We start from the raw sequence: 24,321 nt of genomic DNA, 5'->3' as shown, positions 1-24,321 counted from the left end.
ATAAATACTGAATGAATAAACTTCTTCAATTATATCCCTTTGGGAGAACTGCTTTTTATTTCATTAACCCTTATAATTTGAGCAGATTCTGGGAAGATGATGAAGTAGGAAGCACCAGCAGTCTGTCTCTTCATCTAAGCAACACTGCAGTAGTAGAATTTGTCTGATGGAACTATTTGGAACTCTAGAGTCTATTGAAGGCCTGTGACTTCCAGCGGAAGGCTTAGAGCAAAACAGAGGTTAATTTAAGTTAATTTCAGCCCTTAGCAGAGTAGAAGATACACATTCTACAAGCCAGACACATGGCAAGCAGCTGTGCACATGTCCCTGGGGCATCTTGCACACAGCTTGTGGGAGTCAGAATGGGTAAAAAAGATCGTGCCGTCCAAATATTAGGGATCTGTGCTCTGATCACTCAGCGGGGATCCTGATCACAGAGGTATAGAAAAAGAGGCCAGTGGACCTTGTCGTTGCACCTCCCCTCATTGTTGCAAGCCCCTCCTCCTCTGGCTGAAGTGACTTGAGGGGATATAAAGGGTCAGTGCCCTTTTATTCTTCATTTGTTTTTCTCTTGTTCTTCTTTTGGGAGTGAGACACTGAAAACTATGACATTCAAACAACTGCATAAAAGACTTGGAACCAACACAAATGCCCATCAATGATAGGCTGGATAAAGAAAATGTGGCACATATACAGCATGGAATGGTGTATGCAGCCATAAAAAAGGATGAGTTCAGGTCCTTTGCAGGGACATGGATGAAGCTGGAAACCATCATTCTCAGCAAACTAACACAGGAACAGAAAACCAAACACTGCATGTTCTCACTCATAAGTGGGAGTTGAACAATGAGAACACATGGACACAGGGAGGGGAACATCACATACTGGGGCCTGTTGGGGGGTGGGGGGCTAAAGGGGGGATACCATTAGGAGAAATATCTAATGTAGAGGACAGGTGATGGGTGCAGCAAACCACCATGGCATGTGTATACTACGTAACAAACCTGCACGTTCTGTACATGTATCCCAGAACTTAAAGTATAATAAAAATAAAATAAAAATAAAAACTGCATATATGGGAAAAGTTGGCAAGTGACCACACAAAACCAGGGAAAGTCACAGGCTCAGAAAAGAGCTGAAAGGCCTTAAGTTTATATCTCAGGCTGATCCTTGGCACAACAATCAAAATAACAAAGAATAAGAGAAAACAGCAAACCCTGGGAAGAGGGAAAATCTAATTTCAAAAGTTACCATATTATGAAATTCAAATATTTCAAAAAACTCACAAAGCATACAAAGAAACAGAAAAGTATGGCTCATTTAAAGAAAAAAATAATAAATCAACAGAAACCATTTCTGAAAAAGACCTGATGACTGATCTACCAGAGAAAAACTTTAAACAACTGTCTTAAATGTGCTTGAAGAACTAAACGAGGACATGGAGAAAGTTAAGAAAATTACATATGAACAAAATGGGAATATTAATAAAGAGATAGAAGATACAAAAAGAAACAAAATTCTGAAGCTGAAAATTATAATAACTGAAATGAAAATTCAGTTGATTGAAAAAATGTTCATTCAATATTCATCTTTGAACAAATATTTATTCAAAACTGGGTACTAACCTAGTGCCAGTGAGATATGAAATCATAGCTGTCTTAGTCAGGGTTCCCCCAAAAAGCACATATGAACAAGCAACAGAAAGAATCAGCAAACTTGAAGATAGGCTGATGGAAATTAGCAAGTCCAAGGAAGAGAAAGAAAAAGGGTTAAAGAAAACTGAAAAGAGAGCCTAGGGGACCTTGGGACACTATCAAGTGGAACAAACTATGCATTGTGAAAATTCCAGAAGGAAGAGAGAGAGGAAAAAAAAGGACAGAGACAATATTTCAATAATGACTGAAAACTTCCCAATTTTGATGAAAAACAGAAATACAGACATCCAAGAAGCTTAGCAAACTCCAAGTAAGATGAACTCAAAGACAGCCACACCAAGACACATAACCAATCTGTCAAAATTCAAAGATGAAGAAAGAATTTTTAAAGCAGTAAGACAGAAGAGAAGTGACTTGTAACATACAAGGGGTCCTCAATAAGATTACCAGAAGATTTCTCATCAGAAACTTCTGAAAATAGAAGAGTGGCTCAATATATTCAAAGTGCTAAAAGAAAAAGCTGTCAGCCAAGAATCCTGTATCTGCCAAAACTGTCCTTCAAAAGTGATGAAGAAATTAAGGCATTCCCAGATAAACAACAGCTGAGGGGGGTTTTTACCACTATACCTGCCCTGCAATAAATGTTTAAGGAAGTCCTGCAGAGTTAAATAAAAGGACACTAGACATTAACTTGAAGCAATACAAAGAAATAAAGATCTTAGCAGAGTGTGGTGGCCCACACCACCTGTAATTCCAACACTTTGGGACATCATGGCAGAAGGATTGCTTGAGCTCAGGAGTTCAAGACCATCCTAAGCAAGATAGCAAGACCCTGTCTGTACAATAAAATGTTTAAAAATTAGCAAGGTGTGGTTGTGCATGCCTGTAGTTCCAGCTACTCGAGAGACTGAGGCAGGAGGAATGCTTGAGTCCAGAAGTTTGAGGCTGCAGTGAGCTGTGATTGTGTCACTACACTCCAGCCTGGGTGACAGAGTAAAATCCCATCTCTAATCTAAATAAATATTTAATGGGCATTATAAGAGCTAGTATTATTATAATGGTATAACTCCACTTTTTTATTTTCTGATTTAAGAGACTAATATATTAAGAAAACATATTAATCTCAAAGCTAGTATTATTGTAACTTTGGTGTAACTCCACATTTTATTTTTTACATAATTTAAAAGACTAATTTATTTAATATAATAATTAAATTATGAATAAAAGATTAATATTAAACTTAAAAATAGCATGTTTTGGAGCACAGTGTATAAAGACATAATTTTTTGACATCAACAACTAAAAGGGATGATGACAGAGCTGTTAAAGGAGCAGACTTATGTTATTTAAATTAATATAGTACAAATTCGTATCAGACTATTATAACTTAACATGTTAAATGTAATTTCCACGATAACTACAAAGAAAATAGCTATAGAATATATACAAAAGGAAATAAGAGAGAAATTTAAACATTTTACTACCAAAAAAAATTTTTAAGACAGTAATGCAGGAACTGAAAGACAAAAAAAGCTATACACCATTCAAGAAACAAAGAGCAATATGACAGAAGCCCCTCCTTGTCAGTAATTACTTTAATTGCAAGTAGATTAAATTTTCTAATCAAAAGACAGAGATTGGCAGAAAGATTTTAAAAATATGATCTAACTAGATACTGTCTACAAGACAGAATCAGTTTAGACTCACAGGCACACACAGATTGAAAGTGAAAGAGTCAAAGAAGATATTCCATGTAAATCATAACCAAAAGAGAGCAGGGACAGCTATGCTAATATCAGATAAAACAGACTTTAAATCAAGAAAAGGTTAAAAAAAGACAAAGAAGGACATTGTGTATTAATAAAAGAGTCAACCCAGCAAGAAGACATAACATTTTTATAAACATGACAGATCATCAAAAATATATGCAGCAAAAACAGAACTGAAGAGATAAATAATTCTAGAGTAATAGTTGGTGATTTCAGTAGCTCCTTCTCTATAAAGGATAGAACAACCAAACAGAAAATAAGGAAATAGAGGACTTAACACAAAATATCAACTAGATTTAACAGACATATACAGAACACTATACCCAACAATAATAGCAAATGCTTCTCTCTCCAGTGTACATGAAATATTTTCACCAAGACAGACCATATGTTAGGCCACAAATTAAGTCTCAATGTGTTTGAAAATATAGATACTATACAAAGTATTGACAGCAGCAGTGGCCCATCTGGAGCAGCCACTGCCATCACGCCAGCTGCAGTGGGAAGGCACGGCTGGGGCTGCACGCTCCACAGAGACAGCAGGAGAAGCGGGAGCCCCACTCCTTCTGAGTTGGGATGGGAGCTCCCTGGGTGCTGCTGCAGCCACCCAAGCCACAGCTGAAGACCTGGGCATCTGTGTGCTCTTGGAGCCTGGGAGCAGGTGGGACCCACACCTCACCCCACAGCTCCAGCTGCCCAAACCATGGAGCAGGCAGGAGTTCTGCACACACACCCAAACCAGGCACAACTGCAGCCACCCAAACTGCAGCTGCAGATTCAGGCAACCCTGCACTCTTGGAAGCCCAGGAAAGCCCCCCTGGCCTCATAGGCTCAGACGTGTCTGCTCCCACTGCCTGGCTTCCCCTGCTGTTGGTGCCTGCTCAAATCTCAAAGCAAAGTCAGGGCCAAGCCCAGGTGCTGTCATGGCCCAGCTGAGTTTGCACACACTCAGGGCAGTGCTGACACACAAGCTCCCTGCCACACCAGCCCCCTCCAAACAAGCATAGGAGGGAAGACAAGGGGAGGCTGAAGGCAGCTCAGCGCTGGTCTGAAGGCACCCCTTAGCACCTACAGCCTGTGTGCCATGAATGGCAGCAGGAGGCAGGCAAGTTCCTGAGTGGAAGTGGACAGATCCCCAGTGAGCCCCACTTTCAGGCAAGGGAGGACCTAAAGGCTGGGGGCTGGGCTGCCAATCCCAGGGACCAGAGATGGAACTTGTGGTGCCTTTTGCAGGCCTGTCCATGGCCACCCATGGACCAATTGCCAATCAACTTCCTCCCCTCTGAGCCCCAAAAAAGCCCCAGGCTCAGCCAGAACAGACATCAGGAGGACCAGCTTCAGAGTGGAGCTTCCCACTCCAGGGTCTCCTCTCTGCTAGGAACAGAACATTCATCAGGGCACCCTGGTTACAGAAAGGAGCTGCCCCCTGAAGATTTCCTCTGATCTGTTATATCACTCAATAAAGCTTCTCTTCATCTTGCTCACCCTCCACTTGTCTGTGTACTTCATTCTTTCTGGGCGCAAGCCCAAATGGCAAGGATAAAAGAGCTATGACACAAACAGAGCTGAGACATACTCCCTTGCTCACCACATTGTGAGTGAAGAGAAGGAAACAAGAGCTATGGCTCTTCAGCTAGCCCAGATCTGGTAACTCCCCAAGGCAGGGCTGTAACTCCCTCTTTGGGGGCCCTGCAGTTCCTGGCATCTCCAAGCCTCCAGGCATCACTGTGTTCCCCCATTCCAGCCTTGGAAGCTGCTTGTGGTGTGCCTGGTCCAGCTGCAACCTTGCAGAGGGCCAGCACCTGTGCCAGCACCTGCAGCTCCCCACCACACTGCAGCAACCAACATGTCTGACTGTGCAGTGGCCAGACCCCATGCTCACTCACACACCCCTGGCTATTCCACATCTGATCACCCTTGGCAGGCCTGGGACCCAGTCCAGTAGGTCAAGCGCAGCCTGCCAGGGTAAGTTGGTGAAACAGCCTAGCCACAGAGGTTTCTAGCCAGAAAAACGACACCCTGAAGATCCTGTAACTGTATATTATCTGACAAATTGGGATGAAGTTCCTGTCTCTAAAAAAAAAAAAAAAAAAAAAAAAAAACCTGTTTTTTTAAATTAGCCAGTCAAGGTGGTACATGCCTTTAGACCCAGCTACTCAGGAGACTGAGGTGGGAGGACTGCCTAAACCAAGGACTTCAAGGCTACAGTGAGCAAGGATAACACCACTGCACTCCAGCCTGGGTGACAGAGTGAGACCCTGCATCTTTATAATTAATTAAATTAAAAAATGAGAAAGAAATAAAAGAGAACAAAAGACCACCATCTCTTACAAACATTGATGCAACAATCTTCAACAAAGTATTAGCAAACCAAAACTTGCAGCACATTAAAAGCACTTTACACAATCACCAAGTGGGATTTATTCCTGGAATGCAAGGATGGTTCAACGTATTAGAATCCACCACTGTAATAAACAACATTAACAGAATGAAGGGGAGGAAACCACATGATCTTTTCAATTGGTGCAGAAAAGGCATATGACAAAATTCAATACCATTTCATGATAGAAAACACTCAACAAACTAGGAATAGAAGGAAACCACCTTAACATAATAAAAACCATATATGAAAAACCCACAGCAAACATCATATTCAATGGTAAAACAATAAAAGCTTTTCTTCTCATATCAAGAATAGAGCAAGAATCCCCACTTTTGCCATTTGAATTCAACTTAACACTGGACATTCTATGAAGAACAATTAGGCAAGAAAATGAAAAGACATCTAAACTAGAAAGGAAGAAGTAAAATTATCTCTGTTTACAGATGATATAATTTTATACATAGAAAACCCTCAAGATTCTAACAAAAGAAACTATTAGAACTAATAATGGAATTCAACAAAGTAGTAGGATACAAAGTTAGCACATAAAAATCAGTTGCATTTCTACATACTAACAATAAACAATCTAAAAGGGAAAATATGAAAATTCAGTTTACAATAGCATCAAAAAGAATAAAACACTTAGGAAGTAACCTAAACAAAGAAGTAAAATATTTTACAATGAAAATTATGAATCACTGCTGAAATTAAAGAAGACTTAAACAAATGGAAATGCATCCTATGTTCATAGATTGGAAGACAATATGGTTAAGATGTCAATACTACCCAAAGTGATCTGCAGATTCAATGCAAAACCTACCAAAATCCAAATGGCATTTTTTGCAGAAATAGAAAAACCCATCCTAAAATTCATATAGAATCTCAAGGACCCAAAATAGCCAAAACATCCTGAAAAAAAGAACAAAGCTGGAGGACTCATATTTCCTGATTTTAAAACTTACCACAAAGCTATAATAATTAAAATACTGTGGTAGTGGCATAAAGACAGACAAATATACCAATGGAATAGAATTAAGAGCCCAGAAATGAACCCTCATAGAGAGAGAGAGAGAGAGAGAGATAGAGATATATATGGTCAAATGATTTTTGACAAGAATGCCAAGACCATTCAGTGGGGAAAAGACAGTCTTTTCAACAAAGAATCCTGGGAAAATGGGATATTCACATGCAAAAGAATAAAATTGGATCCTTATCTAATCCATATTCAAACATTAAATCAAAATTGATCAGAGGCCAGGCACAGTGGCCCAGAACTTTGGGAGGCCAAGGCAGAGGATTGCTTGAGGCCAAGAATTTGAGAACTGCCTGGGCAATATAGCAAGACCCTCATCTCTACGATAAGTTTAAAAACAAAAATGAAACAATTTTTAAAATGTTTTAATGGATCAAAAGCCTAAACGTAAGACTTAAAACAATAAAACATTTAGAAGAAAACACAGGGCAAAAACTTCACAACATTGGATTTGGCAATCATTTCTCAGATTCAACATCAAAGGCACAGACAACAAAAGAAAATATAGACAAATTGGACTTTCTAAAAATTTTTAAATTTTGTACATCAAAAGACACTATCAACCAAGTAAAAACACAACCCACAAAATGAAAGAAAATATCATATCTGATAAGGGATTAATATGCAGCATACATAGAGAACTTCTAAAACTCAACAAGAAGAAGACAACCTGATTCAAAAATGAGCAAAAGTCTTAAGGTGACTCACCTACTTTGCAGGATGCCTGGGAGTTGCCATCTGCTCGTCCCCTTTACACCTACAAAGCCAATGGACCAAAATGTGGCTGTCTTTTTTTTCTATGACTAGGAATTGGAAGCAGTGGCCGGCAGGCCAGTGCAACCTCTGGTTCCTGTCTATTTATGAGCCTACTCTCTTTGAGTCCTGCAGTGGCCTTAGAGCTGGCAGAAGCACACTGGGTTTGTCCCTACCTCCCTCCAACTATGAGATGGGCTACACTAAACTGCCCACAATATTGAAAAAAAAAAGTTTTAATGGGCAAAAGATTTAAACAGACATTTCTTTAAAGAAAATACACAAATAGCCAATAAGCACATGAAAAGATGTTCAATATCACTAATCATTGGGGAAATGCAAATCAAAACAATGAGATACCATCTCACACCCATTAAGAGGGCTACTGCCAAAAGAACAGAACGGAACAGAAGTGTTGGAGAGGGTGTGGAGAAATTGGGACCCTTGTGTACTGTTGGTGAAAATGTAAAATGTGACAGCCGCTGTGGAAAACAGTATGACAGTTCCTCAAAAAGTTAAAAATAGGATTAACTTATGAGCCAGCAATTCTATTTCTGTACCCAAAAACACTGAAAGCAGGGCCTTAAAGGATATTTGTATACCCATGTTGGTAGCAGCACTGTTGAGGATAGCTAAACCACGAAAGCAACCCATGGTCCATCAATGGATGAATGGATAAGCAAAATGTGGTATATCTGTACATGAAATATATTCCACCTTAAAAGGGAAGGAAATTCTGATGTAGGCTACAACATAGATGAATCTTGAGAATATTATGTGAAGTGAAATAAGCCAGTCTCTAGTAGACAAGTACTGTATGATTCCACTTATATGAGGTATTTAGAGTAGTTCAAAATTGTACAGTCAGACAGTAGAATAGTGGGTGCCAGCAGCTGAGGAAAGGGGAATATGGGGAATTATTGTTTAATGAACACAGAGTTTCAGTTTTACAAGATGAAATGAGTTATGGAGATGAATGATGGTGATGATTGCACAACATTATGAATGCATTTAAAAATACTGAACTGTGTACTTAAAAATAGTCAGGATGACAAATTTTTGTTTCATGTATTTCACCACAATTTTCAAATGGGGAAATATTTTATAATCATTTGAAAGGATAGGAGTGCTCATGGGGTGAAGTTTAGAAGCTACTAACTTCAACATAAAATACTAACAACAGAGGAAAGAGAAAATCATTAACAGCAGCATCTAACCAGATTTCAATCAGTGGGGTTTCATAATTCATTATGTTCAACTAAATAGGGATCCCTGAACTGTCAATATAAAATTTATTGTTCTAAATGCAATTACACTGTAAGCACTGTTAAACATTGGGATATTGATTATTTGAACATTTAGACAAATAAAAGTATTAAAATATTATAAAAATTAAAAGACTTAAGAAATCATAACATCTATGAATATACAATCATGTTTTCCCTGAAGATATAACTTCAATCCCAAAATAAATTTTCAAATATAAAATAGCTATAATAATGTTTCAACCAATAATTTTATATTACCATAAAATTGGAAGAGAAGTAGCTAGTTTTTAGAATAATAAGAAAATGTTAGTAATAAAGCATTCTTTGGAAATATGGAGCAAAATTCTGTTACCATGGGCTTTGTTTTTAGATCCATGATTTGATAAAAATTCATGTGTCCCTTTCTATTTATTATAAAAAGAGATAAAAACCTACCACAGTAAAATGCCTCTAGGTCTATGCCTAGTGCCTTAGAAATAAAAATTTATTATCAAAGAATGGCTAAAGCCTCAGCTCATCCAAAGAGCTCCTCCTACTGTTTCTCCAAAATGTAAAATGAGTCTGAAGAGAGGAACTTTAACTGAAGAACTAGAGCATGACAAAATCAAGGCATAGGAACCAGAAGAGTTTAAGCCCCTGAGTCAGGGCTGAGATTCTGATTCTTAAATGGGAGGAGCTAAAAGTCAAACCCTGACAGGGACAAAGCTTCTAGGTTCATTCTTAGGGCCTTCCCTTCCCTTAAGCTGCTTTGTCTCAGAACTGTCCTCACTTGCAAATTTGCAGGGGCTTTTTGGCAATATCTGAACTCAAAGAAATGCAGCTCTAACAAGAAAATACCAAGCACATGACAGAGTGTGGCTGAGAATTTTTGAACAAAGCACCTCTTCCCATTATCCCCAGACACTCCAAGGCCAGTGTCTACTCTGCACACAAATCATCGTGAAGGAAGTGAAAGATATATTCAGGTATAAAACAATTTTTTTAAATAAGTTGTTAGTAATAAGTTTCTAACAACTTAGAATTAATGTATTAATGTCTGATTAATTCAAATTCTTAGTCTCTGACATTTTTGGCAAATGGATAGTAGAGTTTGTTTTTCAGTCTATGGGCATGAGAGCCAATGCCTGAACCACAAAGAGAAAACAGTAAATGTGTTAATAATAAAGGTTCGAAGGTTATACACCAAACTTAACACGTGGGAAGATGAAGAGCTGGGGACGAAATAAGATGTTTTTCTTTCTACTTGATATAATTCTATATTAGTTGAATTTTTTATAATGAGCATGTTTTATGTAAAACTTCTGAAATTTTATTTTTTAAAGAGTCATCTAAAATAATAATATTATCTGGGACATACTTACCCATCTAGGTAATAATCCATGCTCTCCATTTGGTCACTGTGTTCAGTCATCCCACAGACTAGCTCCTTTGGGGCACCAGTCCCCAGACCAGGCACTGCAGAGGCTGCAAAGACAATCCTTGTAACAGCAAACATTTATGGAGTGCTATGTGGCAGGTACTGTCTCAAGAACTTATCAGAGCTATCCCATTTAATCCTCATCCAATTTTGTCAGACCCACTCCTCAAATGAGGAAACAAGGCACAGAGCAGTTAAGTAAATTGCTCAAGACCTCAGCTGACACTGATGGAACAGGTTGTTTGGCTTCAAGCTGCACCTTTAATCACTATGCTATTTTGCATCCCTAAGGGTGAAAACCCTTCCCAAACTCTGAGAGTTTACCGTCTAGTTGGAAAGAAATGTAGAAATCAATCACATATCATAGATGATGTGATAAAGGTACACACAAAGAAAAAAAGAAAGCTTGATTGAGTGTGGGTGGGAAGGGTGAGGAGTGTCAAGGAACATTTCCAAGAGGAAGCACCCAGCAAAGCCAAGAGCTGGTCTCCTCACAAGAGCTGAAGGAGGGGAGGGTAATGAACATCTACTCCACACCTGCCGCTTACCAGGTGCTTGGTGGGTGTATTAGTCTGTTTTTATTTTGCTAGTAAAGACATACCCAAGACTGAGCAATCTACAAAAGAAAGAAGTTTAACGTATGCATAGGTCCACGTGGCTGGGGAGACCTCACAATCATGGCAGAAGGTGAAAGGCACATCTCACATGGTAGCAGACAACAGAAGAAAGCTTGTGCAGGGAAACTCCCCTTTATAAAATCGTCAGATCTCGTGAGACTTAATCACTATCATGAGAATAGCACAGGAAAGACCCACCCCCATGATTCAATTACCTCCCACTGGGTCCCTCCCACAACATTTGGTAATTATGAGAGTTACAATTCAAGAAGAGATTTGGGAGGGGACACACCAAACCATATCAGTAAGTGTTAACACAGATCATCTCTTTCTAGTCCCATAATAGGCTCTAGGAACTATGTGTTGTCTCTATTTTACTGATCAAGAGACTAATACCCCAAAAGTAAAATAACTTGTCTAAAACTGAAGAATTATTAAGTGCCAGAGCCAAGAACGAACTTTTATCTAATTCAGAAGCCCATGCTCTTTCCTCTCCCACCTCCCCCAACTACACACATGCACACACACACACACACACAAGCACACACACACATGCACACACACACACATACAGAGCAGGAGGAGAAAAGTTAGAAATAGCAAAAAGACATTAAAACATCCTGTAAAAGGCTGGGCGCGGTGGCTCACGCCTGTAACCCAGCACATTGGGAGGCCGAGGCAGGCATATCACAAGGTCAGGAGATCAATACCATCCTGGCTAACACAGTGAAACCTCATCTCTACTAAAAATACAAAACATTAGCTGGAAGTGGTGGTGGCGCCTGTAGTTCCAGCTACTTGGGAGGCTGAGGTAGGAGAATGGTGTGAACCAGGGAGGCAGAGCTTGCAGTGAGCCACGATCACGCCACTGCACTCCAGCCTGGACAACAGAGTGAGACTCCATCTCAAAAAAAAAAAAAAAATCCTGTAAAAACAAAACAGTAATTAATAATAATAAAATAGTAAGTTAAAAATAATATACAGTGAGTCTCCATTGGTTAAATAAAATAATAATAACAAAATTATAATAATAAAAATTAATTTAATAATAACAAATAAACATACTGGCATGAGAAATCTCCATACTCTGAAAGAAATCTCTTAAATAAGCAGCAGGCTATTGATCTGAGGTCATCTCCATACCTTGAGTTCCCACAAACAAATTGCAACTTTAGTGAGTAAACAAACTGAAAATCTAACTTTGAAATATAACAAATGGTCAGTCTTGGCCAACCACAGCAGCTGAACTCCAGCCAATCACAGGCTGCCACCTAGTCAGATCATGTTCAAATAGGGCAAACATCAAGTTGTAGCCAGTCAAGCCCTTTCTGCACTTTCCTTTACTATGTAAACATACTCACTTCCAACTGTGCTTAGTGAGCTCTCTGAACTTTTGCTGGTTCTAAGTACTGCCAATGTATGAATTATTTTTTGCTCAGCTAAACTCTGCTAAATTTAAATTGACAAAGGCTTTTATTTTAACAGACAAAGCTATCCAGCCACAAAGTGAACTATCATAAGATGAACTTCCATTCCTGGAAATGTTTGTGCAAATTTTTAACATCTGTCAGCCTGTCCTGGAAGTCCCAAGGTGAAACTTTGGACTATCCAACCTCTAGGGGTTCTTAAATCACAGTGGGTTTCTATGGTTACAGTTACTCTAATAAGTTAAGTAGAGCCACAAAATAAAGTTCCACTTTGGACTGGTTTTTGTTTCTGTGGCTACACTGTCAGTTCTCTGAAGAGAAAGTTGAGTTTCATTCTCTTTGTTATCCTCACTCTTCTCAAGGTCATCCATGACCTTTGAGAGACAAATCTAATTGCTATCTCTCTGTTCTCATCTTACTTTACCTCTCTGCTGCACTATACACTTCCTCGCTAAAACACTTTTTCTATTGATTTCCATAGCTACACCTCTCCATCTTCCTGCCTGTTACACTGGCTGGTCCTTCTCCATCTTTTTTGCTGCTCCTCCTCCTCTTCCCAACTTCAACAATGTTGTGACTTGGAGATGCAGTTCTGCACCACCTTTTCTTGGACCTATACTCTCTCCCAACATCAGCTGGTCATGGCCCTGATCTTCCAATGCCACCTATATACAAATGACACCCAAGTGTGTATCTTCAGCTCTGACTTACCTAATATCAATATTTTCATGTCCAGTAGGTATCTGAAACTAAGCGCATTCAAATCAAACCCTTAATTTCCACCCCCTAAACCTCTTCTTTCCCATCTCAGGAAATTGTTCAGGACAAAGACCTCTTTCCCTCAATCCCCACATCTAATCCATCAATATATCGTGTTGTTTCTCTCTCTAAAATATATTTTGGAATCAACTACTTCTCACCATTTCTACTATTTCCACCTTAGACCAAGACCCTGGACTTACCTGGCTTATCTGAAATAGCCCTGGTGCTCTTCCTGCACCCACTCTTGCCCGCACAGTCATTCTCCTCACAGCAGCTAGAATTGCACGTACAATAAAATCTAAACTCTTCATCGAGATCTTACAAGATCCCAGATGGCCCAATCCCTGCCTGCCTCTCCGTGCTTATCTTCCATTACGCCTCCTTTGCTCACCAGGCTCTGGCTACAAGAGCTCCTTCCAGTACCTTGAACATGCCAAGTTTGCTCCTGCCTCAGGCCTTTGCACTTGTTTCCAATGCCTGAGGTGCTCTTTTCCTTCCTCTCTCTAGCTGACTCCATTTTCTTAAATAATACCCCCTCAGGGAGGCCTTTTCCACTCCACACCTGTCACTCTCTATTACATTAACCTATTTTATTTTCTTCATAGCCTCTTTGTTAACTTGTTTATTGCCTTTATTCCCAAGGAAAAGTAAACTCTAAGAGAGCTAGGACTTCACCCATCATGTTCACCAGTGACCCAGTACCTAGAACAGTGCCTGGCATAAAATAGGTGTTTAATAAATATTTTTGAAGAAATTCAATATAAATATTAAAGAAAGGTTTTTGCTTAACAGAGTCTACTGATGACTTTATGCCACAACTGGAGTTAAAGATGTTTAAAAAGCATTGATTTCTGTTATAAACAAGTGACTAGAGAGTCCCCGGTTGCCCAGGTTGCCCTAACAAGTTTACCATGGATCTGTTACTAGTAGTGCTGAAAGAGATAACAAAACAATAACTCTGGGGCTCAACTTCCTTTGTTTTGCATTCTCAATCTCTTAATGTAGCAAACACACTTTAAATGATAACTCTGCCTCTTTCTTCCAGGCCCCCAGTGTTATTATTTGAAATGAAGAGACACCAAAGCAGAAAGCCTGCTTTAGGCCAAGATACACATTATCTCATTGATATTGTCAGATGTGTGACATGTTCCCACGGGAGAACTATCCATAAGTAATGCCATGAGCCACTTGCGGTTTCATATGAAACATCTCCACATGGACATCCTCTGCAATTTCTGATGTGTTTGTAGTTCCATTGGAGGTACATTTTTTAGAAATGTTCATTATTTTTAGATATTAAAGCAAATCTCATAAGGAGGATTAAGGATTAGGTGTTATCAATGTAAAGAGAAAATAATCATTCTTTATCATTACTGCATTATGTGGAAAAAATGACTTCCTTTCACTAAGTTTTGGTTTAAACCACTATAGTGAAAGTGGCTTCTGAAAAATTGTCTCAGGTAACTTTTATAGTCATAATAGGGAAAAATATAATTTGCCATCAGTAGCCTATCATTTCTACACTTCTCAGTTATTTGTGACCTGAATAAATAAGGCCTATGGCTTAATAGGATAAGAATGCTGCTAAGATATTTAGAAGCAAAGATAAACCCTCTTTTCTGTCCTCCCCAAGAATATGAGATGGAGGTGCAAGTCATGATCCTTTCAAAAAGCAAGGCTGCACACCCAGAGCCTTTCTAAGCAGTCCTACTTCGAAGGGACACATACAGTGAAGTTCTGGGGCTGCCTTAAATAAGGTAATGCAGGGAGGAAAATCTTGTTATAAGCATCTGAATACCTCAAGAAAAAATATTTCAAGGTTGTGTTATTGGTTTATTGTTCATCATCTTCACATTTCCATTTGCCTATCTAACCACAGCTGAATATTTCGTTTCCAACTCCCCTGTTAATGTTACAACTACAAATTAATTTCATTTCCTTGTTGGTAATATGTTACATTGTTTGATAAGGTTTTAAAAGATTATCAGAAAAAAGGTGCCAGAACAGTGTAAAATATCACCACGTCCCTAAAGAAAAAGGGCTAGAGATCTCTGGCATACTGGCAACTTGCCAGCCTTCAAAATTACTGAAAAACAACTGAAATTTTTAGTCTATGAATTTCAAATCCTTTGACCAATACCCTGATATAGATATCGACAACCTTCATTTGCTTTTGTTTATCTAACAAATGACATGAAGATGTAATGCTCTGATGAGATGAAATTGAATGTGTGTGCACACACCTGTGTGTGCGTTTGAATGTGTGTGAAAAGGAAGACACCTATTTTCCAGGGTGTGTCAAAGATGTACCGTTCTTAATGACTTCTATCTGGGATTTACTTGTATTCAAATGTTTAAGTTGTTCTTCCTTCCAAACATCTAAGCCATACTAAATTAATGGAAGAAAGTGGTAATTGTTTACTAAGGGAACAAAACAGAATGCCACATTAAGAAATCATTGGAGGCCAGGCGCGGTGGCTCAAGCCTGTAATCCCAGCACTTTGGGAGGCCGAGATGGGTGGATCACGAGGTCAGGAGATCGAGACCATCCTGGCCTACACGGTGAAACCCCGTCTCTACTAAAAAATACAAAAAACTAGCCGGGCGAGATGGCAGGCCCCTGTAGTCCCAGCTACTCGGGAGGCTGAGGCAGGAGAATGGCGTGAACCCGGGAGGCGGAGTTTGCAGTGAGCTGAGATCCGGTCACTGCACTCCAACCTGGGCGACAGAGCCAGACTCCGTCTCGGAAAGAAAAAAAAAAAAAAAAAAGAAATCATTGGAAACCCTGTTATCCATAACCACCATCCTACTCTAAAAATTAAAGAAAGAAGAGCACTGGAGTTAAAGTTACATTCCCACGCAAACCAAAGACATTTTTGCCTCTTCATATAAACTGTAAACTCCTCTCTCTCTCTAACAGGGTTGTGTCATATCTCTGGATTCTATCCCAATGCCCTACAAATTGAAGGTACCAAATACCTATTTTCTTTTTTATTATTATTATACTTTAAGTTCTCAGATACATGTGCACAATGTGCAGGTTTGTTACATAGGTATACATGTGCCATAGTGGTTTGCTGCACCCATTAACCCATCATCTAAGTTTTAAGCCCGGCATGCATTAGGTACTTGTCCTAATGCTCTCCCTCCTCTTGCCCCCAAGCCCAAATAGTCCCCGGTGTGTGATGTTCCCCTTCCTGTGTCCACGTGTTCTCATTGTTCAAATCACACTTGTGAGTGAGAACATGCAGTGTTTAGTTTTCCATTCTTATATTAGTTTGCTGAGAATGATGGTTTCCAGTTTCATCCATGTCCGTGTTAAGGACATGAACTCATTCTTTTTTATGGCTGCATAGTATTCCATGGTGTACATGTGCCACATTTTATTTATCCAGTCTATCATTGATGGGCATTCGGGTTGGTTCCAAGTCTTTGCTATTGTGAATAGTGCTGCAATAAACATAAATGTGCATGTGTCTTTATAGTAGAATGATTTATAATCCTTTGGGTATATACTCAATAATGGGATTGCTGGGTAAAATGGTATTTCTGTTTCTAGATCCTTGAGGAATCACCACCCAAATACATATTTTCTAAGAATTATGATGATAATGAATTAACTCCCCTAATTCCTACCAGGAAATATATTCCATACATAATTAGACTCATGTTTCTCAAAACATGTTTCACAAAAGATGTATGCCTTGCAACATGGATGGCTGTTCTACTAAAAATCGGAGAAAAAGAAAAATTCTTTAGCTAAGTAAGATTGAGAAACCTAAGCATAAAGTTAAATAAGTTGCATTACCACATAATTTCTTAAGAAATTTTAAAACATTTTTGTGCATTGTGAAACTCTAAAAGACAGCTAAAGTTTGCAACATTTCCCATAATTGTTTGATAAGGAAAACTTATGAAACCTTGAAGGGTACTAGTGTCTTACAGACCAAAGTTTAAGAAATGCCACATTAGATGAATGTTAAGTGAGTGCCCACTATACAAAAGGATAGTGTTCATTGAAATATACCCTTTCTTTCAGCCCTGGGGATTTTTTTCATCTGTAAACAGATGATGATAACACCTACCTCACAGGGCTGTCATGAAACTGGAATGAAATCAAATATATGCAATGCCAAGTCTAGCACAAAGAGGACCAAAATGAACTCTCCTTCTCTGTCCATAAAGGCATTATTGTGAGGAAACTGAAATTGTCCTGAATTTTGTTGCACTTATACACACCTCTGTATAGGTTTGTATGCCTGGGGACAGAACTGTATCATATGACACTCCCTTATCTGGTTCAGGAGTTAAGTCAGTCCAGCCAAAGCCATCTCCCACCCAACTAGGATTTTAGTTCCTTAACTTCATAAACCTCCATCCACCACTGCCTTCCTTAATTAGACCTATGATTCCTCACACACAGTCAACACACTTGTAAAGACCCAGACATTCAAGCATAAACCAGAAATATAGTACATCCGGTTGCCAAAATGGTTAAGTACTTTATTAGCGAAGGCTCTTAAGCATATATATATGTGTGTGTGTGTGTGTGTGTGTATATATATGTGTGGGCATATATATGTTATTTAGGGTCATGCAAGTGCTGAACAGTACACTAGAACTGCTTTTAGTTTCTAATCTGTTTTAACAACACTGCATGGCAAAGTTGATTAAAATAAATATTCAAATAAAATCTAAGTTGAACAAAGCAATACAAAAATGTTTAAGCCTCAAGTGCATGCAGCCACAGAATATGCTCTTGGGCATTGCTCCCTAAGGGGCTGCTATCCTCCGCCTCCTTGAAGGCACCCATGTCAGGGGTTGCCCGATCCAGGGAGCTGGTTAAGAATATGAGAATGTGTGCACAGAAAGGCAGGCAACAGCACAAACAGCCATGCTTCTAGAAGGTTCTAGGGAGACAGCAGGAGCAGTGCAGAGGGAATAGGAATGAGCAGGCAGAGGACCTGGGGTCATGAGACCTTTGGGTGGGAGGAGCCAGTGGCCGGGAAGGTTCTAGTGTGTTCCATCTCCCAGCAGCTGCCTGCTTCTACGAGGTCATGCAGAGCCAGCACCTGGGCCTGGAACCAGCCACAGCCCCGAAGCTTCGCCCACCGCCTTCCGACCATAGACCTCCACAAAGTGAACGTGCTTTGAGCCTTTGTGAAAATGTGTAAACAAGATCCAAGCGTTCTGCACACCAAGGAAATGTGTTTCCTGAGGGAGAGGGTGGAGAGCATCGGGGGTAAAGTATCACCTGCTACTTGGAAAGCGAAATCAGAAGAAAATATCAAGGAAGAAAAATCTGGTAGTAAGAAGGTGGAGGAAGACTTAAAGGCAGATGAACCATCAAGTGAGGAAAGGTGTCTAGGAATTGATAATAAAGGTGTGATGGAACCAGACACTGATGGCCCTCCAGAAATGGGAGATGAAATGCAGAGATAACAGAGGAGATGATGGATCAGGCAAATGATAAGAAAGTGGCTGCTATTGAAGCCCTAAATAACGGTGAACTGCAGAAAGCCATTGACTTATTCACAGATTCCATCAAGCTGAATCCTCACTTGGCCATTTTATATGCCAAGAGGGCTACTGTCTTCATCAAATTACAGAAGCCAAATGCTGCCATCTGAGACTGTGACAGAGCCATTGAAATAAATCCTGATTCAACCTAGGACACAGGAAATTGCAGAACATCAGAGAAAGTATGAACGAAAATGTGAAGAGCAAGAGACCAAAGAAAGAATAGAAAGAGTTAAGAAGGCTCAGAAGAGCATGAGAGAGCCCAGAGGGAGGAAGAAGCCAGACAAGCCAGACAATAGTCAGGAGCTCAGTCTGGCTCTTTTCCAAGTGGCTTTCCTGGGGAAATGCCTGGTAATTTTCCCAGAGGAATGCCTGGAATGGAGGGGGCATACCTGGGATGGCCAGAAGGCCTTGACCCAATAAAATTCTCAGTGAGCCAGAGGTTCCTGTAGCTATGAAGGATCCAGAAGTTATGGTGGTCTCCCAGGCTGTGGCTCAGAACCCAGCAAATATGTCAAAATACCGCAGCAACCCAAAGGTTATGAATCTTATCAGTAAATTGTCAGCCAAATTTGGAGGTCAAGCATAATGCCCTTCTGATAAATAAAGCCGTTGCTTAAGGAAAGGCAACCTAGATCACCTTATCAATGTTGCGGTAATACAAACCAGTGTACCTCTGACCTTCTCATCAAGACAGCTGGAGTGCTTTGAAGATAATCCCTACCCCTCTCCCCTCAATGCAGCTGAAGCATTTTACAGTGGTTTGCCATTAGGGTATTCATTCAGATAATGTTTTCCTACTAGGAATTACAAACTTTAAACCCTTTTTAAACCTTAAAAATATTTAAAACAAATTTAAAGGGTCTGTTAATTCTTATATTTTTCTTTATTAATCATTTTGGATTTTTTATATGAATTATCAGGCAGGAAAAATACTTATGTATGGAAGATTATTGCTCTAATTTGAGTGAAATAAAAGTTTATTAGTGCGAAGCCAAAAAAAAAAAAAAAATGTTTAAGCCTCTTGTGATGCACAATTCATCAGTGATACATTAGTGCCCTCTGCTGCTGGTTGAGTTTTCCAACAGCTCAGAATTTCAGTATGGTTTTTCTTTTTCTCCTTTTTTTTCTTTTCTCTTCTTTTAAGAATATTACAGTGTATTGTTTTGGTTCAACATTTTATACATTAATTAATAAAATTAGTGGAATGGTAATCAGGACGCATGGCATTATTTTAAATTATTATTGCTTGTGTTTTGACATCAATGTAAAGAAATTTCTTGACCAAAATTACTTAGAGATTTCATATTGAGCTGCAATCATGGAACACAGCATACATTATTGCTCTTTAATTGTAAAATATTCTATAAAAAGGAATTTATGTAGCTAGCCTGATAGCATATCGTATAGGCTCCAATTTTTATTGATTATAAAATATAATTTACCCTTCATTTTGCATGGCTTATTTCTTAGGGTTGCCAGATTTAGCAAATAAAACTATGTCCCAGGTACTTGCATGGAAGCTATTTCTACTAAATACTTATACTAAAAAATGCTAACTCGTTAGGTTAAAAAAGTATTTATGGTTGACCTGAAATTCAAATTTAACTGGATTTCATGTATCTTACCTTGTGACCTTATGTATTCTCATGTGTGCACTGAATTTCATCATTGAAATTCTTTCCTTTTATGATAATCAGAGTTTATCCTACCATAATAATGACTAAAACCAAACATATCTTTCTTTATTTTCTATTTCTTTCCTCACATTTTGTGAAACACTGAGTACTGAGTAGGTTTTCACATATCAATGCTTAATGCACAAAACTGAATTAGCAGAGTTGGTTAGTCATGAGATTAAAAGCATTTGTTCTTAAAGGAAGAGTTATTCAGTTAACAGATGGATTAAGTAAGAACAATCCTGAATTCCTCAACTTCCTTTAAGGAGCAACAAACATACTATATAAAAAGCATATAAAAAGTTTTGTTTTGTTTTAACAACCCCATCCAAAAGTGGGGAAAGGATATGAACAGACATTTCTCAAAAGAAGACATTCATACAGCCAACAGACACATGAAAAAATGCTCATCATCACTGGCCATCAGGGAGATGCAAATCAAAACCACAATGAGATACCATCTCACACCAGTTAGAATGGCAATCATTAAAAAATCAGGAAACAATAGGTGTTGGAGAGGATGTGGAGAAATAGGAACACTTTTACACTGTTGGTGGGATTGTAAACTAGTTCAACCATTATGGAAAACAGTATGGCGATTCCTCAAGGATCTAGAACTAGATGTACCATATGACCCAGCCATCCCACTACTGGGTATATACCCAAAGGATTATAAATTATGCTACTACAAAGACACATGCACACGTATGTTTATTGCGGCACTATTCACAATAGCAAAGACTTGGAATCAACCCAAATGTCCATCAGTGACAGACTGGATTAAGAAAATGTGGCACATATACACCATGGAATACTATGCAGCCATAAAAAAGGATGAGTTTGCGTCCTTTGTAGGGACATGGATGCAGCTGGAAACCATCATTCTTAGCAAACTATCACAAGAAGAGAAAACCAAACACCGCATGTTCTCACTCATAGGTGGGAACTGAACAATGAGCTCACTTGGACTCGGGAAGGGGAACATCACACACTGGGGCCTATCATGGGGAGGGGGGAGGGGGGAGGGATTGCATTGGGGAGTTATACCTGATATAAATGATGAATTGATGAGTGCTGACGAGTTGATGGGTGCAGCACACCAACATGGCACATGTATACATATGTAACCTGCACGTTATGCACATGTACCCTAGAACTTAAAGTATAATAAAAAAAAAAAAAAAGTTTTGTTTTGTTTTAAGAATGGTAAGTTTGAAAGTAAAGGCACCCAGATGCGACATTATCCTAAAGCATGATTCTCAAGCTTGCACAGCTGAACTTGTGGAAGTTTTTTGGGGTTTTGTGTGTTTGTTTTTGAGACAGATTCTCACTCTGTCACCCAGACTGGAGTACAGTGGCACAACCACAGTTCACTGCAGCCCCAAACTCTTAGTCTCAAGCGATCCTCCCACATCAGCTTCCTAAGTAGCTGGGACTAGCTGCACCACCATGCCTGGCTAATTTTATTTATTTACTTATTTTATTTTAGAAACAGAGTCTCACTATGTTGTCCAGGCTGGTCTCAAAACTCCTGGCCTCAAGTAATCCTTCTGCCTCAGCCTCCAGAGTCACTGGTATTACAGGTGTGAGCTACTGTGCCTGGCCAGAGAGTGCTTCTTGATTTTAATATACACATGAATGAAACAAATTGATCTAGCAGAATCTGGGCATTTCTAATTAGCATCTAGTTGATGCCATTGCTGCTAAACCAAGGACCATACTTTGAGAAGAAAGATTTTAGGAGAGACCAAAAAAGAAAAAGCAATTTGTTTCAATATGGAACTACATAATGTCTGTGTGAATTGAAAATGCAGATTACTTACCAGCACATTACTGCCAGAATGTAATGATAACTGCCATAGAAACGAAGCATGGGAGCAGAGATGAAAGAAAACGAATCTTAATAGTCTTGCAGTGGTGTTCAGTGTGCCATCTTCAGTTCCTTTATCATTTTCTGTTACAGTATCTCTCACCGGCAAAACGGAATTAATTTTTCAGATTACTTTATCACTACTTTTTCAGAATTTGAGAATTTGCATTAGATCATTTTATATGCAGCATCCCAAATACACAGTAATTTAAAGCATACAAGTTGAGACCACATTAGAATTAAGTTCATAGTTTATTTCCATCAGACCTATTTTAACCATTTTGGTCTGTTGGAGCTTAAAGTAGCAAGATGCAGATTGTGCAACCATGTGGAGCTGATCAAGTCAACCCCCGAAAGTATAATTGGTAAATCTTTTCAAGTGCTTTTGAAAAATTAATCAAGGCAGGTTTGGTGAACCTTTGCTGAGAGTGTCATTAGAACAAATGACTTGGTTCCCAATATATTATCATAAAGGAAAACTCCAGCTGCAAATCCCAAGGTGACCCATTTATCTCGCTTGAATGGAAAATAATGACTTTTTAAGCACTGCAAATAATTCCACTGGTTCAAAATCAATTTGGTTAATACAATTAAATTGAACTATTTGATCTTTCAGGTTCAAAAACCACCAACTTGACTCAAACATTAACATTTTAATATGGAAACAACCACCATAATCTTCCAATGCCTTCTAAAATGGTTTATAGGAACACGTTGTAGAAAACAGTGCATATAAAATTGTCTTCAAAATCTTTCCAGAATCAGTAATAAAAATTAGTATTGAAATATTCTGCCTTAAGCACTCATATTTCACCTCAAAGCCAATGCTTTTTTTTTTTTTTTTTTTTTTTTTTGACACAGTCTCACTTTGTCACCCAGGCTGGAGTGCAGTGACGTGATCTCTTCTTACTGCAACTTCCATCTCCTGGGTTCAAGTGATTCTCCTGCCTCAGCCCCCCAAGCAACTGGGACTATAGGCATGTGTCACCACATCCAGCTAATTTTTGTGGGATATATATAAAATTTAAGGACTGAGATACATGTGCAGAACGTATAGGTTTGTTACATAGGTATACACGTGCCATGGTGATTTGCTGCACCCATCAACCCATCATATACATTAGGTATTTCTCCTAATGCTATCCCTCTCCTAGCCCCCTACCCCCCAACAGGCCCCAGTGTGTGATGTTCCCCTACCTGTGTCCATGTGTTCTCATTGTTTAAATCACACTTATGAGTGAGAACATGCAGTGCTTCATTTTCTGTTCCTGTGTTAGTCTGCTGAGAATGATGGTTTACAGCTTCATCCATGTCTCTGCAAAGGACATGAATTCATCCTTTTTTATGGCTGCATAGTATTCCATGGTCTATATGCCACATTTTCTTTATCCAGTCTATCATTGATGGGCATTTGGATTGGTTCCAAGTCTTTGCTATCGTGAATAGTACTGCAATAAACTTACGTGTGCATGTGTCTTCATAGTAGAATGACTTATAATCCTTTGGGTATATACCCAGTAATGGGATTGCTAATGGGATTGCAAATGGTATTTCTGTTTCTAGATCCTTGAGGAATCGCCACACTGTGTTCCACAATGGTTGAACTAATTTACACTCCCAAGAGTAAAAATGTTCCTATTTCTCCACATCCTCTCCAGCATCTGCTGTTTCCTGACTTTTTAATGATCACAATTCTAACTGGCATGAGATAATATTTGATTGTGGTTTTGATTTGCATTTCTCTAATGACCAGGGATGATGAGCTTTTTTTCATGTTTGTTAGCCACATAAATGTCTTCTTTTGAGAAGTGCCTGTTCATATCTTTCTCCAACTTTTTGATGGGGTTGTTTCTTTCTTGTAAATTTAAACAAGTTCCTTGTAGATTCTGGATATTAGCCCTTTGTCATATGGATAGATTGAAAAATTTTCTCCCATTTTGTAGGTTGACTGTTCACTCTGATGATAGTTTCTTTTGCTGTGCAGAAGCTCTTTAGTTTAATTAGATCCCATTTGTCAATTTTAGCTTTTGTTGCTATTGCTTTTGGTGTTTTAGTCATGAGTCTTTGCCCATGTCTATGTCCTGAATGGTATTGCATAGGTTTTCTTCTAGGGTTTTTATGGTTTTAGGTCTTATAATTAAGTCTTTAATCCATCTTGAGTTAATTTT

The 24,321-nt window shown here is 38.9% G+C and overlaps 1 pseudogene; it reads left to right on the top strand.

Moving 5' to 3' along the window:
* The first annotated feature begins 18,031 nt into the window (after nucleotides 1–18,031).
* LOC111541739 lies at nucleotides 18,032–19,193 on the top strand (annotated as a pseudogene).
* Nucleotides 19,194–24,321: the final 5,128 nt, after the last annotated feature.

Source organism: Piliocolobus tephrosceles, chromosome 10 (genome assembly GCF_002776525.5).
Source record: "Piliocolobus tephrosceles isolate RC106 chromosome 10, ASM277652v3, whole genome shotgun sequence".
Classification (NCBI taxonomy): Eukaryota; Metazoa; Chordata; class Mammalia; order Primates; family Cercopithecidae; genus Piliocolobus; species Piliocolobus tephrosceles.
This window is presented reverse-complemented; position numbering and strand designations above follow the sequence as displayed.